Genomic DNA, 12720 nt, shown 5'->3' with positions numbered 1-12720 from the left:
TTTCATTAATGATTGTTTGAATGAGAGTTGGGTTGTTCTTCCTAACAGCTTTATACTCCTGAGAAGCAGTCTTGCCTCTGTGCTTCTTCAAGGTACCTTGCTAGTCATTGTGCAGAACTATTTATCGCTTACTTGCCTCGTTCTCAAAGTGAAGATGTGAAGTGTTAAATAATGTAAGTTTGAGGGGGTGATTTTTAAATCTCTGCTTCAAATTTTTTCTTCCCATTTGTACAGGGCGTGTTTATAACTATCAGTCCCTTCACAGATGCAGAACTGCTGATCTGTTGGCTCAAAGGGATTCTGAACAAAAGCAATGGCTTGAGCAGGGCTCCTTTGCCTTTGTGGGCATAGGACGCCTCCATACCTTTGTATTTCATAGGCAGAGCTTTGCACACCACTGTGTTCCTGTTGTCTTCCCTGTTCTCTTCATTCCTACCTTCCTTTCACTAAAAGTCACAAAAGCTTTCTGCGGAGCATGGAAGGCACCAGCATATCCAAGAACAAAAGCAGTTATGTATAATCTGCATCTATAGACAAAGCAACAAAAACAACTGAAACTCCTGACTGAGAAACCTGTTATTTCCAGGTTCCAAAGAAAGCGTGGAGGAATGTATGTGTGCAGTGAAAAGCACCCACAGAGGCACGTCCAAAGATGAATGGGGGGAGTGGGAAATGGGGCCTTGGGAAGGAGAGGGCAGCATTTGTTTTCGGTGATAGGATGTATAAGGGAATATTCTAAGAAGAGACTAGGTCCACAGTAGCCACTCAATGACTGTCCATTCAGGAGGAAGCAAGTACTCTCATTCTTTTTGTCATATCGAAATATGATAGGAAGGGATAGCAAGGAAAGATATGGCCTTTTATTAAAGCAACTGGTTTTCTGGTTGGATTTAAAATGACCTTTCCTATAATGAGGGTTGTTAAAATAAAATCTATATTTGAGGGAGATGGTGAAATCTCCTTTCAGGAAGCCTTTAAAACCCAGCAGGACTTTGTAACAGTGTGCAATTACGTTAGTTCAGTTTTTTGTTTTGTTTTGTTTTTTTCTTAAATCAGAGTTGGCTGGAAATAACTAATTGACCTTTCAAAACCCCTTCATATTAACAAATTTGATAGTTTTATGAATGACAGTCCTCTCTAGGCATTTGTAATAACCAATATCCCTGATGACTCAGGCCACAGCTGCTTAATTGATCTACCCCATGTTTCCCAGACTCCAAGGGGAAAGACATTATTAGTTCCTCTTGGTGATGGAACGTCATCTCAATTCACACGTTACAAATTGAACTTACCTCAAATTTAACATAATCAGACTAGAACCTATCCTGAGGACCCAAGCTATAAAGAATTAATATAGGAGAATGGTGAATCTCTCTCTAACCATGATATTCTGCCTCATCTCCTAGTGGGTGTCCTGGGATGACCACTATTTCCATTTGAGAGAATAAAGTAAACAAACTTGAATGCTAAGGAATAAGGCAGTGAACTACTAAGGAAGCTACATTTAAAGAAAAAAAATATTCTGAAGAAGCCAGGGAGAAGGGAAACAAATGGAAGACACAAGAGCAAACTGCTAAGCCAGAATCCCACAGAGAGTCAACCAACTGCCAGCCCAGGAGGCAGCTTCAGTGGGGCCAGTGCCATTGGCACACAGACCTAGTGGAACATTCCCCAAGTCACTGGTAGCATTGTTTATCCTTGCTGTTACCAAGAGGCCATAAGAATTTCCTTTAACTTGTCAGGAAATAGCTTTGAAATGGTCAGCTATGATCAACCATAGTAATCGATGTCAGTTACACTTCGTAATCCTTGGTGACTCCTGACCTCTCAGCCTCCAATCAATGTCTCCCCTTTTCAAGTTCTCCATCTTTGAAGGCCTCATTCCTGCTCCTGCAGCTGCTGATTTTCATTGTAATTAATGGCAGTAGAGCAAAGGGTCAAACAGTGTAGACCAGGCATCATGCTAGCATTTTATACTTAGCATTAACTCCGATGACATTGAGCAAATGTCCTCACTTAGGTGTATAAATCAAGGTAAGAAAAGGATAATATGCTTGGGCCAAGCCTTGTGAACAGTGTGAATGGTAGAGCTGAGAGTGAATTGCATGGGGTCCATCTCCAGTGTCATGCCTTTAGCCACACTCCACCCTGCTCACTTCTGTCCTAATTATACTGCCCACCTCCCTTAAGGTTAGCGGTTCTCAACCTTCCTAAAGCTCTGACCCCTTAATGCAATTTCTCCTGTTGTAGGGGCACCAACCATAAAAGTATTTTCATTGCTACTTTGTAACTGTGACTTTGCTACTGTTATGAATCCTAATATAGATATCAGATAGGCACGAGATCTGATATGTGACCCACAAAGGGCGTTGCAAACCATGAGCTGAGAAACACTGCTCTATATAGAAGGGACCATTTAGGGAAAAAAAGCAGTCAGTGCCATGAGCTTAGGGAACCAGTTCCTTACCTATGGTTTCATAATTAGAAAACAGCCAAGCCCAGGTCTAAGCATACAGCCACCTTTAGTCCCTAAGTGTTAACCTGCATTACTGTGTTCCTTCCTCACATCTCCTCTCTTCCACACAAGTATCCAAGTGACTCTGGCCCACTAGATTAGAGGAAGTCACATCTTAGCTGTCTAGCATCAGACATAGGATGCTGTGCACACTCCCCAGGGTCTTCCTAGAAGCTCAAGCATCATGTCATTCATGTCTCCTTGCCATATAACACCAACAACACCAAACAGTCAGTATAGTCTTCCTCTAAGACCCCTAATTCTCATCTATCTTCCTTCTTGTTGAGAACACAGAGGCAATCTTATGGAAACTCCTATAAGCTCAAAATTTCTCTGTTCAGGTATGTGTTTTCTTTTCCCCTTCCTAGTTCCCTGTGTCAGACCTGCTCTGACTTAGTCCCTTCCTTCAGGGATATGACTCCATGTTTTATCTTTTAGCCTTGTGTCTTCCAGGTCCCCCTCATGGTGACATCTTGTCCCTGCTTATGGTGGAGTTTTGCTCCTCTGCTGACCTCTCTGCAAATCCCTGTCAGCTCACTCTGACCAACTTCTCAGAGACACATCTTCTATTCTTCCTTCTCCTGAGTTCTTAGTTCTTTATTTGTAATATTTTGAGCATTTAAAACATTAAGCATCCGTGAATGCATGCTTCCCAATGTCACTGACCAGTTACTTCTAATCACTTTTTTTTTCTGTTGGTCTTTGTGTTTGTTTTAGTGAAACCAACACATGTGAGAAACTAGAAAAAGCTTTAGGAGTACAAATAATTCCACAATCCATGGGAAATGTTCCCATTTTCTTATCCTTAAGCAAGCACAATATAGTAGCTCTTGAGTTTCTCCAGGTAAAGGAGTATGGATGCCCATCATTCACCCATCTTCCTTGTTCTTCACCCTAAAGGCTCCATATCTATATGTAGCTATATTTTCCAGTTTTCCAGAATGCCAGGTATCCAATCCACAGATCCTTATCAGAATTTACTTGGCATCCTTTATCACATATGCCTAGCTGATAGGCAGGCTGTATGATAACTTTTGAAACCAAGTCCCTCTGCCTTATCATGTCATGTCTCTTACCCCTTCATGTCTATATCCACCCACGGCCCCATTTCACTCTGAAACGCATCTGCCTCTTCGTCAGCAGTGAGTATCTTTGTCACGTTTCCAAAGTGAGACGAAGCTATCCGAAGCCTGTCACTGAATGCATGACCCTTCACCTCTGGTCTTCTTACCTGCTCCTCAACTGCCGTTTAGCAAAGAACTTGTTTTCTCCTGGTTTTAAGTACAGGCTATAATATTCCATTGTTGGTCCCCTTTCCATTTTCAGTCTCTCTAATTGTATAATCACTCACATACAGACAGTGCCAACTACCCCCTGGTCCTGCCCAGACTCAGGCAAAGATCTGTCAATCTTCCTGGAAGACCCATGCTCATGTCTTCTTGTTTGCTGGACACAATTACCTGCACTGTGGCCTGAGGTCTCACATTTGTCATCTGGTTTAAGGATTTGTCATTCTTGTGTCTTTGGACACGAAAAAAATTCCCCTCTAAGTTCTCTTTTTCTGTTAACGATACCACCAGTGACCAGGTGTAAGATACAAGAATCATCTTTGATTTTGTTTTGGCTCACTTAAATCACTTGATTTCTTGCGCATGTCTCAAGGAATCTACACTGTCTGTTACTACCTATTTTCAGTGAAAGACAACTTTTCTAATGCCCGCATTGCCCAACCTCTCCTGCCTGATACTCCTGCTCCCTGTCCCAGTCTTCAATTACACAAGAATGTAAAATGCTATTCTGGCACTGCCACTTACAGACTTTCCACCTGCTTGTTTCTTTGTACTGAGTCTTCCCTGGTGGAATTCCTGCAGTATTCTGCCCCATCCAGTACTGCAATACTTTTCACCTATTCTTCCTCACATGCGCCATACTCTCATCAAATCTTGGGAGTTTTCACTTGCACTTTCACTCTTAAAGAAAGAGTCTCTTTTATAATGTGTATTTTAATCCTACCTAGTCATCCAAGACTGACAATAAAGACCATATAATTTATGAATATTTAGGCACGTTTCTGTTCTCTAAGCATGGGTGCTAGATGTAATGAATAATAGTACAGAACTAGCTGGGAGCAATGGCGTATGTCTTTAATCCCAGGATGCTGAGACAGATGGATCTCTTTGAGTTCAAGGACAGCCTGCTCTATCTAGCAAGTTCTAGGCCAGCCAAGACTATAGCTTTGAGACCTGCCCCCAATTAATGTAGAAGTAAATCTAAATTTTTCAGTTTAATAACGAGCAATGTTTACGTAAATGTTTTCCATGTAATACCTCCAATGTATTTACACTAAAAATTATTTATGAAGTGTTTACCCAGAATTCAAACTTAAGTAGATGGCCCTGTGTTCCTGCATTTTAATTGGTTATTCTATTTTTGAACATCAAAAGTACTGTGCTTTTAGTAATGGGGGAAAGACAAGGTAAAAGAGACTGAAGAGTGTGATTTGAATGTTGCCTTTGACATTCTCTGACCATCTAAGACATCAACTCTATAAATTTGAGTGCACTGGGGATGGAGTGATTGTGAATTCCCATTTGCAGTGGGTATCCTGGTGCTATACTGATGCTAAAGAATACACCGATCCATCACCATCAATGAAAGACACTCTGTGTCTTTGCTCAGTACTGGGGTATTTAATGAACAGAATCCTATTATTTCCATTAAGGACAGAGCCACTGAAATCATGGAAAATGGTAGTATGAAAAAGCATACACTTGTAAAAGGCTAAAATCAGATAGTAAAAAAAAAAGTTGAAAATGCTAAGAAAATTACAAATGTTGCACACATATATGTGCTGAATTGATTTAAAGGAAGAATGATTGTGAAGGACAAAGCAAATCATGCAATTTGTGGAAAGTGCTGTACTTATGTAATTGAAAATAATCAGCACGGGATGAGGAAAAATGATGGCCAAAATAAGGGAGAGAGTGTTTCAGAGTGTAGCTGGAAGAATAGCACCAAAGCTAGGAGCCTCGTGCTAGCTTACAAGGGCCCAGGGATCTGCTGAGGACTTAAAGGAATGGACCCAAGACAATTCTGACAGTTGAAAGTGCTACTCATATCTCCAGCCTGAGGCAGGATGGCCACGTACTAAGCAACTACTGAGCATCCATCTTCTGAGTAACTCTGCAAGGCAATGCACTGTGAACTGATACATAGGATGGACATTTCTTGAGTAAAAAGAAGAGGGTTCTAGTTTCCAGACCTTAGGTATACACTCATGCCATTATCTGGTAGAAATTATTTCAGGATACAAGTATGTGGGCTGTTTCGCACTGTAGATTAGGTGGGTGAGTCTTCAACTTCCTTCTTTTCCCTTTTCTCAAAGACTTCATTGTTCATCTTGTATTACATTGTAAGGAGAATACACTTGTGATTTTTTTCCTGCACATTTCACTGAGCCACAACTATTTGTATGTCACAAACACCTACTGCATGAATGAATACATTTGGTTACCTGGAAACAAAGTTCTTGATTTTGTACTTTAACAACAAAATTCTCAGTAAAGAATTAATAGGAAGGCTCAAAACAATAACTCAACAAATATTTTCTTGAATGTGGCAATATTGTAAAGGCAAAAAATAAAATGATAAATAAGACTCTACATTGGTGTTCATTTGTAATTCTAGCAACCAGGAAGCTAAGTCAGGCTTACATAGTGAAGACCAGGTCTTAAATCAAAAAATTTAGGGAGTAGATTAGCCAAAGCTAAGGATATTCGAAGAAGCCATATGGAAATCTAGTTTGTATAACAGTTAAAATGCCATGGCTATATATTTGTGAATAAGTGCATGTGCATATGTATATATTTGTGTGTATATGCGTGTATGTGTGTGTTGAATAAAAGTCCCATTTGTGAGTTTCCTGCTGACAGAAGACATGGTTTTTAGATGAAAATCTTAGGGCCAGTAACAGGGTGCCTCTCTATCTGTTATTGGTCAGGAAGACCCCCATAGGCCCCTAAAATAACACAAACTATTGCTATTCATTAAAACTCTATTGCTGAAAACACCATTTACTTTGGATGCAATACATAAAGATATTAGCCTTAATCAACCAGGAAACTCTGTCTGATGACTCACTTATATTGTGTCAGAAGGTTCTAGGTAGGCTGTTGAGGAGTAAAATACATCACTGGTCTTACTCAGCACAGGAACCTGCAAGCTACCATTATTGCCTTCCAAGTAAGATGCTCTTACTGAAGTAATAGTGGTATGATGGTTATGGAGGCAACCAACTGCTTTCCAATTGGATAGAAGGCCCACATGACAGGAAGGATTTCATGCTTGCTACTGTAGAGCTGGTCAAAGCCCATGTTTGGGGGGACCCTAGACTCTAGGAGGAAAACTGTTGTTTTACTAGATGATCATGTTATCAAACTGTCTTCTCAATATTTATGCTTGCAACGATTAGATTTGTGTTGCTCTCCACTTATGATCAATGAATCTTTCTGAGGGAGTAGGAGACGAAGGTTGCCATTAATACAAAGATTCATAATAGTTGGACTTGCCAAGCTGTGGATGAGCAATATATGTCAATCCACACACCTATCCAAGGCTCAGGAACATGGCAGAAGGGAGGCTAGGAAAATAATTAAGAGCTGAAAATAGAGAAAAAAGCTGACTTCGGGATATGACACAGATTTTGCATACAGCAACTCACAGTTACCTGCACAAGACTTACCTAAGATCAAACCAGTTAAAGTTCAGCATGGATTTGGGAGGGTTCCTGAGGTGCCACTGGCACTCGATGACAGCTGAGTGAGTGATAACCATTCTCCTCTGAGGATGTGGCTGCTGGAACAATGTCAATGCCCTAGTGGGTGGCCCACATCTAGGAGCACATGAGCAAAACTAACTGGGATAAATATGATCAAAATACACTGTATAGGTAGATGTATGAAAATTTCAATGAACAATCAAAATATAATTTAGCGTGACAATGTTATCTTAACTAAAACAGAAAACCTTGGGTGGGTTGGATGCAAACAACATCAACAAAAGTAAAACATAAGTTATATATATTTAATGTAATTTAAAAAATATTAATTTTTATGTTCCTCCCTCCTTCCCTCTCTCCCTCTCTTTCCTTCCCTCCTTTTCTCTGTCTGTCTATCTGTCTATCTGTCTGTCTGTCTGTCTGTCTGTCTGTCTGTCTCTCTCTCTCTCTCTCTCTCTCTCTCTCTATATATATATATATATATATATATATATATTTTGTTTCCCTCCTTCCTTCCTGTTTCTTTTTGTCCCTTGGAGAGTTTTGTTTCCACCATCATGTGATCAGTCTAGATGTGATTTTATGTATTTATACCAAACAGGACTCTGGACCCTTCTCTTTCCCTTCGGCTCTTCTCTTACTACTGTAGTTGTGGTTTTTCTTCTCTGCAGTAACTCTGACCTCCTTTACATCTAACGCTGGCTGTCATTCCAAGTCTGATCCTCAGCTCTTATGTCTTGATATTCTTTATACATTGACCTCAATCCACCTGCTGGTTTTAAATATCATCTTGGCACTGACGAGTTCCAAATGCAATCACCAGCCAGGGCATTTCTCTGCCTTCCAGGCTCATGTACTTGGCTTCCTATTCTACTCTCCATTCAGATACTTTAAAAGGATTCTCAAAATGAACTCTGAGCTCTCCTTTCAAAGTTATACACTGTATTTCCCTAGTGTCAGTAATGGCAACACCATCCTTCCTAAGCATAGCCCCAAAGTTTGAAAAAAACCCAAAACGTCATTGTTTTTCATATCAATCTATCATTAAACCCTTGGGTTCAAAATATGACCTTTCCCCTAAATATTGTTATCTCCCATCCAGTTTGAGCCACACTCATCTTGAACCTAGATCAGTCTAGGAGCCTAGGCATAACAGATTACGGTTGTAATGGATGTCCTTGCTTCTGCTCCGGTTCCCTATAGGTTTACGCTTGACACTGAAGTTACCATCTATCTTTGAAAATATTAGGTCATGTTCATGTTGCTTTAAATAAAACCCCCATGGCATTTCCCTTACTATGGAGTCAAGGTCAAAGTCTTTATGGAGTCTTTATGATGGCTTGCACTGCAATGGAGTTTCCCCTCTCACCTTTGAGTCCTTGACCATTACTAGTACTTTTAACTAGTCCTAGTACTCTTCTTTTAAAATGTCTGTGCATAACTTGCCTTCTTAGGTCTTTGGAGAACCTGCAAGCAAGTTCTCTCTTCAGAGCCTTCATCTCCTGTTAGTCCACTCACTTGAATACTCACCCCAACCCCAGGCACCCCAGACCCCTGACATCTTGATTCTACTGTCATTCTGAAATGCAACTAAATTATAGAGTCTTTCTCTGCATAGTTTAGTGAAAAAGAGTCAACCTTCCCTCAAAGCCTGCCCAAGGTCCTCACCCTACTTCACCACATGTCACTTCACTGCCAAGCACTTTCTGACATTTCTATTTATTCCAGCTCCCTTCAGTAAAACTGTGAAGTTTACGGAGCCTATAATGTGTTGTACTTAGGGCAGATTTTCCACTCAGTAGAACATATCTTAGTACACAGTGAGGACTCCTAAGTAACCACTGAGTGAGTGGATGGAAATGATTGAGTAGAAGTGGAGAGGAGCAAGTGAACGGTAGATTTGTTTCAGCATAGAAGAGGCAGACAGGGGTGGTTGGTTGGACCCAGGAGGTGAGGAAGACAGAGCCTGTCCATGTTTCTGACCCGGATCACTGACTGACTGGTCAACTGTTTACTAAAGCAGAGAATAGAGACGGAGTGATGGTGTAGACACAGGGACAGAGAAGGATAAATTAAAATTTGAATGTTGGAACTAAGGCTGTTTGGAGATATTCAACTGCCGATGTCTGTGAAACAGCTGGAGCCATTACGTATGTGAGTGCCTCTCTCTGTTTATCTCTGTGCACCGCGTGCATACAGTGCCGTCAGAGGTCACAAGATGGCCTCTGATGCCCTGGAACCAGAGTTGGTATAGGTAGTTGTGATCCACTATGTAGATCCTGAAAACTCAACCTAGGACCTCTGGAAGAGCAGCCAGTACTCTGAACCTCTGAGCCATCCCTCCAGCCCTGCAAGTACTCATGTAATGCAACTCTAATGTAACACTGAATCCTAACAGTGCACATCTCAGGTGAAAGCACAGAGCCAGCCACCCTTCCAGAGCTTACAGCCATTTACCAAGCCCCGTTCTCCAAGCCTCCAAGGAGTCTCATTGTCAGAATGCAACCATTTTTCAGTCTGACTCTGGGGGTTCGTGCTTGCCATTCAGAACCTACTATATTTTACCGCACCTCCTGACATTGTTACACAACATTTATTGAAAGCACATTTGATGGTAATGAAGTTTCTATTAACTATGATTAAATCTCATAAAGCACCTGAAGATAATTTAAGATGTGCAGAAGCAGAAAATGAAACATTCGGTTTAGTACATTAAGAAACGTAATTGATTAAATTATCTCATTTACAATAAGTGCTTTCATGAGCTATGCAGTGCACATACTCTCCCCAGTTTGTCATTATGACTTGCCAACACACATCTTAAGACTTCAGTTCCTTTTTGTACCTCCTCCCTGCAATTCAAAGCTAGCTCTTTTGCCTGTCTGCGTTTCGAGTACTGTGTAGAAAACTCCCTCTGTCTGATGGAGTCTACCCACCAGGACTTGTGGAAGACGATGCTATATGTAGGAGCAGGTTGTTTCTCAATAATCTTCATAATTGACTTTGATTTTGCATCGGGGATGAGTCACGTCGTCTTAAATTCAGCCCCACTTTCACCGAATGCCTAGCCTGAATTTGGGTAATGCACTTCTAACCATGCAGCTCACGGAACCCAGACTGGATTCCTCTGGGAGCCTTTTGCAATCACGTTGATTCTGGTACAGATTTATTTTTAGGGAAATCACAAATTAAAATGGTTTAAGCGTTTCTCCTGCAGTATCCAGCAATTAGGCATGGTGCGTAGGAGCAAGAACCCCAAGCAAAAACGAATTCAGGAGTCCCTACAGGAAAGAAATGGCTTCTGTGGGGTTTCTGGCTGAAAGTACAGATGTAACCAAATTAGAAAGGCACAGGACTCACAAACTGAGCATGAAATTAATTCTTAAAGCACACACACACACACACACACACATGCATTTCTAAATAATCCTCCTCATCGGTCACCACATGGACAGCTAGGGTCTTGTCATATGGTACACAAAACCATGCATGTAAATGAGACTAAGCCACTGAGTGCCCTCTCATTCCAGCTATGACCCTAGGAGTCAAAACACAGGCATGCACTACATATGGAAAGACAGATTTCTCTCCCCTCAATGTGTTCATACCAACATACCTGCAGACACAGATACACACACACACACACACACACACACACACACACACACACTGCTGAGTTGTTCCCAACTCAGTCTTCAAAGGCAAGGGTACATGAATCGAGAAGAATGCTGCCTAGGTACCAATAGTTTCTTACAAGCGGCTGGCAGCAGTAAATAAAGACACCGAGGAAGTTTTTATTTTACAGAACTCTGCAATTGCAAGCTTGCGGCCTCTCTGAACTGCTGGCTGTGCACAGCACTATGGTGGAGCAGAAACAAAGTGTCTGGATTTCCCTCTCGTGTCTCCTGATGCCTACCCCAACGTACCTAAGTAGGTCTGTCTGTCTTCTAAACTCTTTTTTATTTTTCCAAAGAAGTTAGCTAATAAAAGCTGTTAATGTTCCTAAAGGTCTTGAATTCCAATGTTGCAGACTTAAATGATCAAAAGTCATTCACCTTGTATTAAATGAGAGAAATTAGACACAGACAGGTTTTCCAAGCTTTACATTCCAAAGCAGCTGGACAGCTGTCTACTTTTGCTATTTATGCCAGTTGTATGGTTCTTCCTTCAGAGCTTGGGGATATGTTCTCATACACACACACACACACACACACACACACACACACACACACACACACACAAATATATACACACATACATATAAAGGTGTGGGTATATATGCATACATATGCATATGGAAAGACACGTTTCTCCTCCCCTCAACATATGCTAATGCCAACATACATAAATACACACATACATACAAACACACACAATGCTCATTGTATATATATATATTACATATATATACATATATATATGCATGTGTATATATATATGTATTACATATATAATATGTTCCTTTATATAGCTCCAGTACATTTTTCTTATCCCTAAATTCATGTAATTCCTTAAACACAATATCCTGTGTATCCTGGGAGTATCCACTCATCATCATGGATTGTAATTCCCATATTGTTTTTTCTACGCAGGTGACACTTATTAAGTTCCCATCCCATTCCAGGATTCTGCCCTGTTTTGTCTCCCAGACAGAAAGTGCTGAGGCTATGGGTCTCAATCTGGCTGCATAAGGCAATCACTTGGGAAGCTCTGAAAATTAAAGATTTCTGCATTCTGGCCCCTGCCCCCCTTCCAATTTTGATTTCCTGGGTACAGCCCAGGAGCATAATTTTTAAAAGGCTTTCAGGTTATCGTAAGTGCAGTGGAAGTTGAGGACCACATGTCTCGATGGCCGGCTGCCAACCATTTAAGACACACTCCATTTTCTAAATCCTCTGGATGCAAAACTGGAATAATCCAAAGGCCTCTTCATACAGCAAGCCTGTCCCTAGGGAACTAATGGCATACCAGCACCAACGGCAGCCCTCAACTTGATTTTATTTCCCTATAGAGGGCTGGCTCCTGGTCCACACATTTACCCTGGATGCCACAGCAGGTGAGACTCCAGGTGTACATTTTCTGGAACCCTTCCTTCCCTACCTTTTCCTGGAAGGGCTAGGAGCCAGGTTTTTGCCTACAAAGCTGCTTTCCATGCAAGCGTGTACTGACAAATATTTATTAATTTTAATGCTATAAATCTCCCCAGAAATCAGAATCCTAGATGACATTTGCGGAGAAATGGACTTATAGGCAGAAAGAATCAAGAAGAGAGATTTACTTTTGCTTTGAGGGAGGGGAAGGGTGTGCATATTTCTTTTTGATTTAAACCTCCGATATGTGACTCCAAACTCAATGAGGAGAGGCCCCGAAAGCCCTGGATCTGTCAGAGGACTTTGGTTCTGTTTGGCTCCTGAACAAATACAGCAGT

The 12720-nt window shown here is 41.1% G+C and overlaps 1 protein-coding gene across 2 annotated transcripts in view; it reads right to left on the bottom strand.

The window, feature by feature from the left end:
* The window catches only part of Unc5d (unc-5 netrin receptor D), a 530429-nt gene that overhangs the window by 73810 nt on the left and 443899 nt on the right, over nt 1-12720 (bottom strand). The gene's annotated exons all lie outside the window — the stretch shown is intronic.

The sequence above is a fragment of the Rattus rattus genome, chromosome 13, assembly GCF_011064425.1.
Source record: "Rattus rattus isolate New Zealand chromosome 13, Rrattus_CSIRO_v1, whole genome shotgun sequence".
Classification (NCBI taxonomy): Eukaryota; Metazoa; Chordata; class Mammalia; order Rodentia; family Muridae; genus Rattus; species Rattus rattus.
This window is presented reverse-complemented; position numbering and strand designations above follow the sequence as displayed.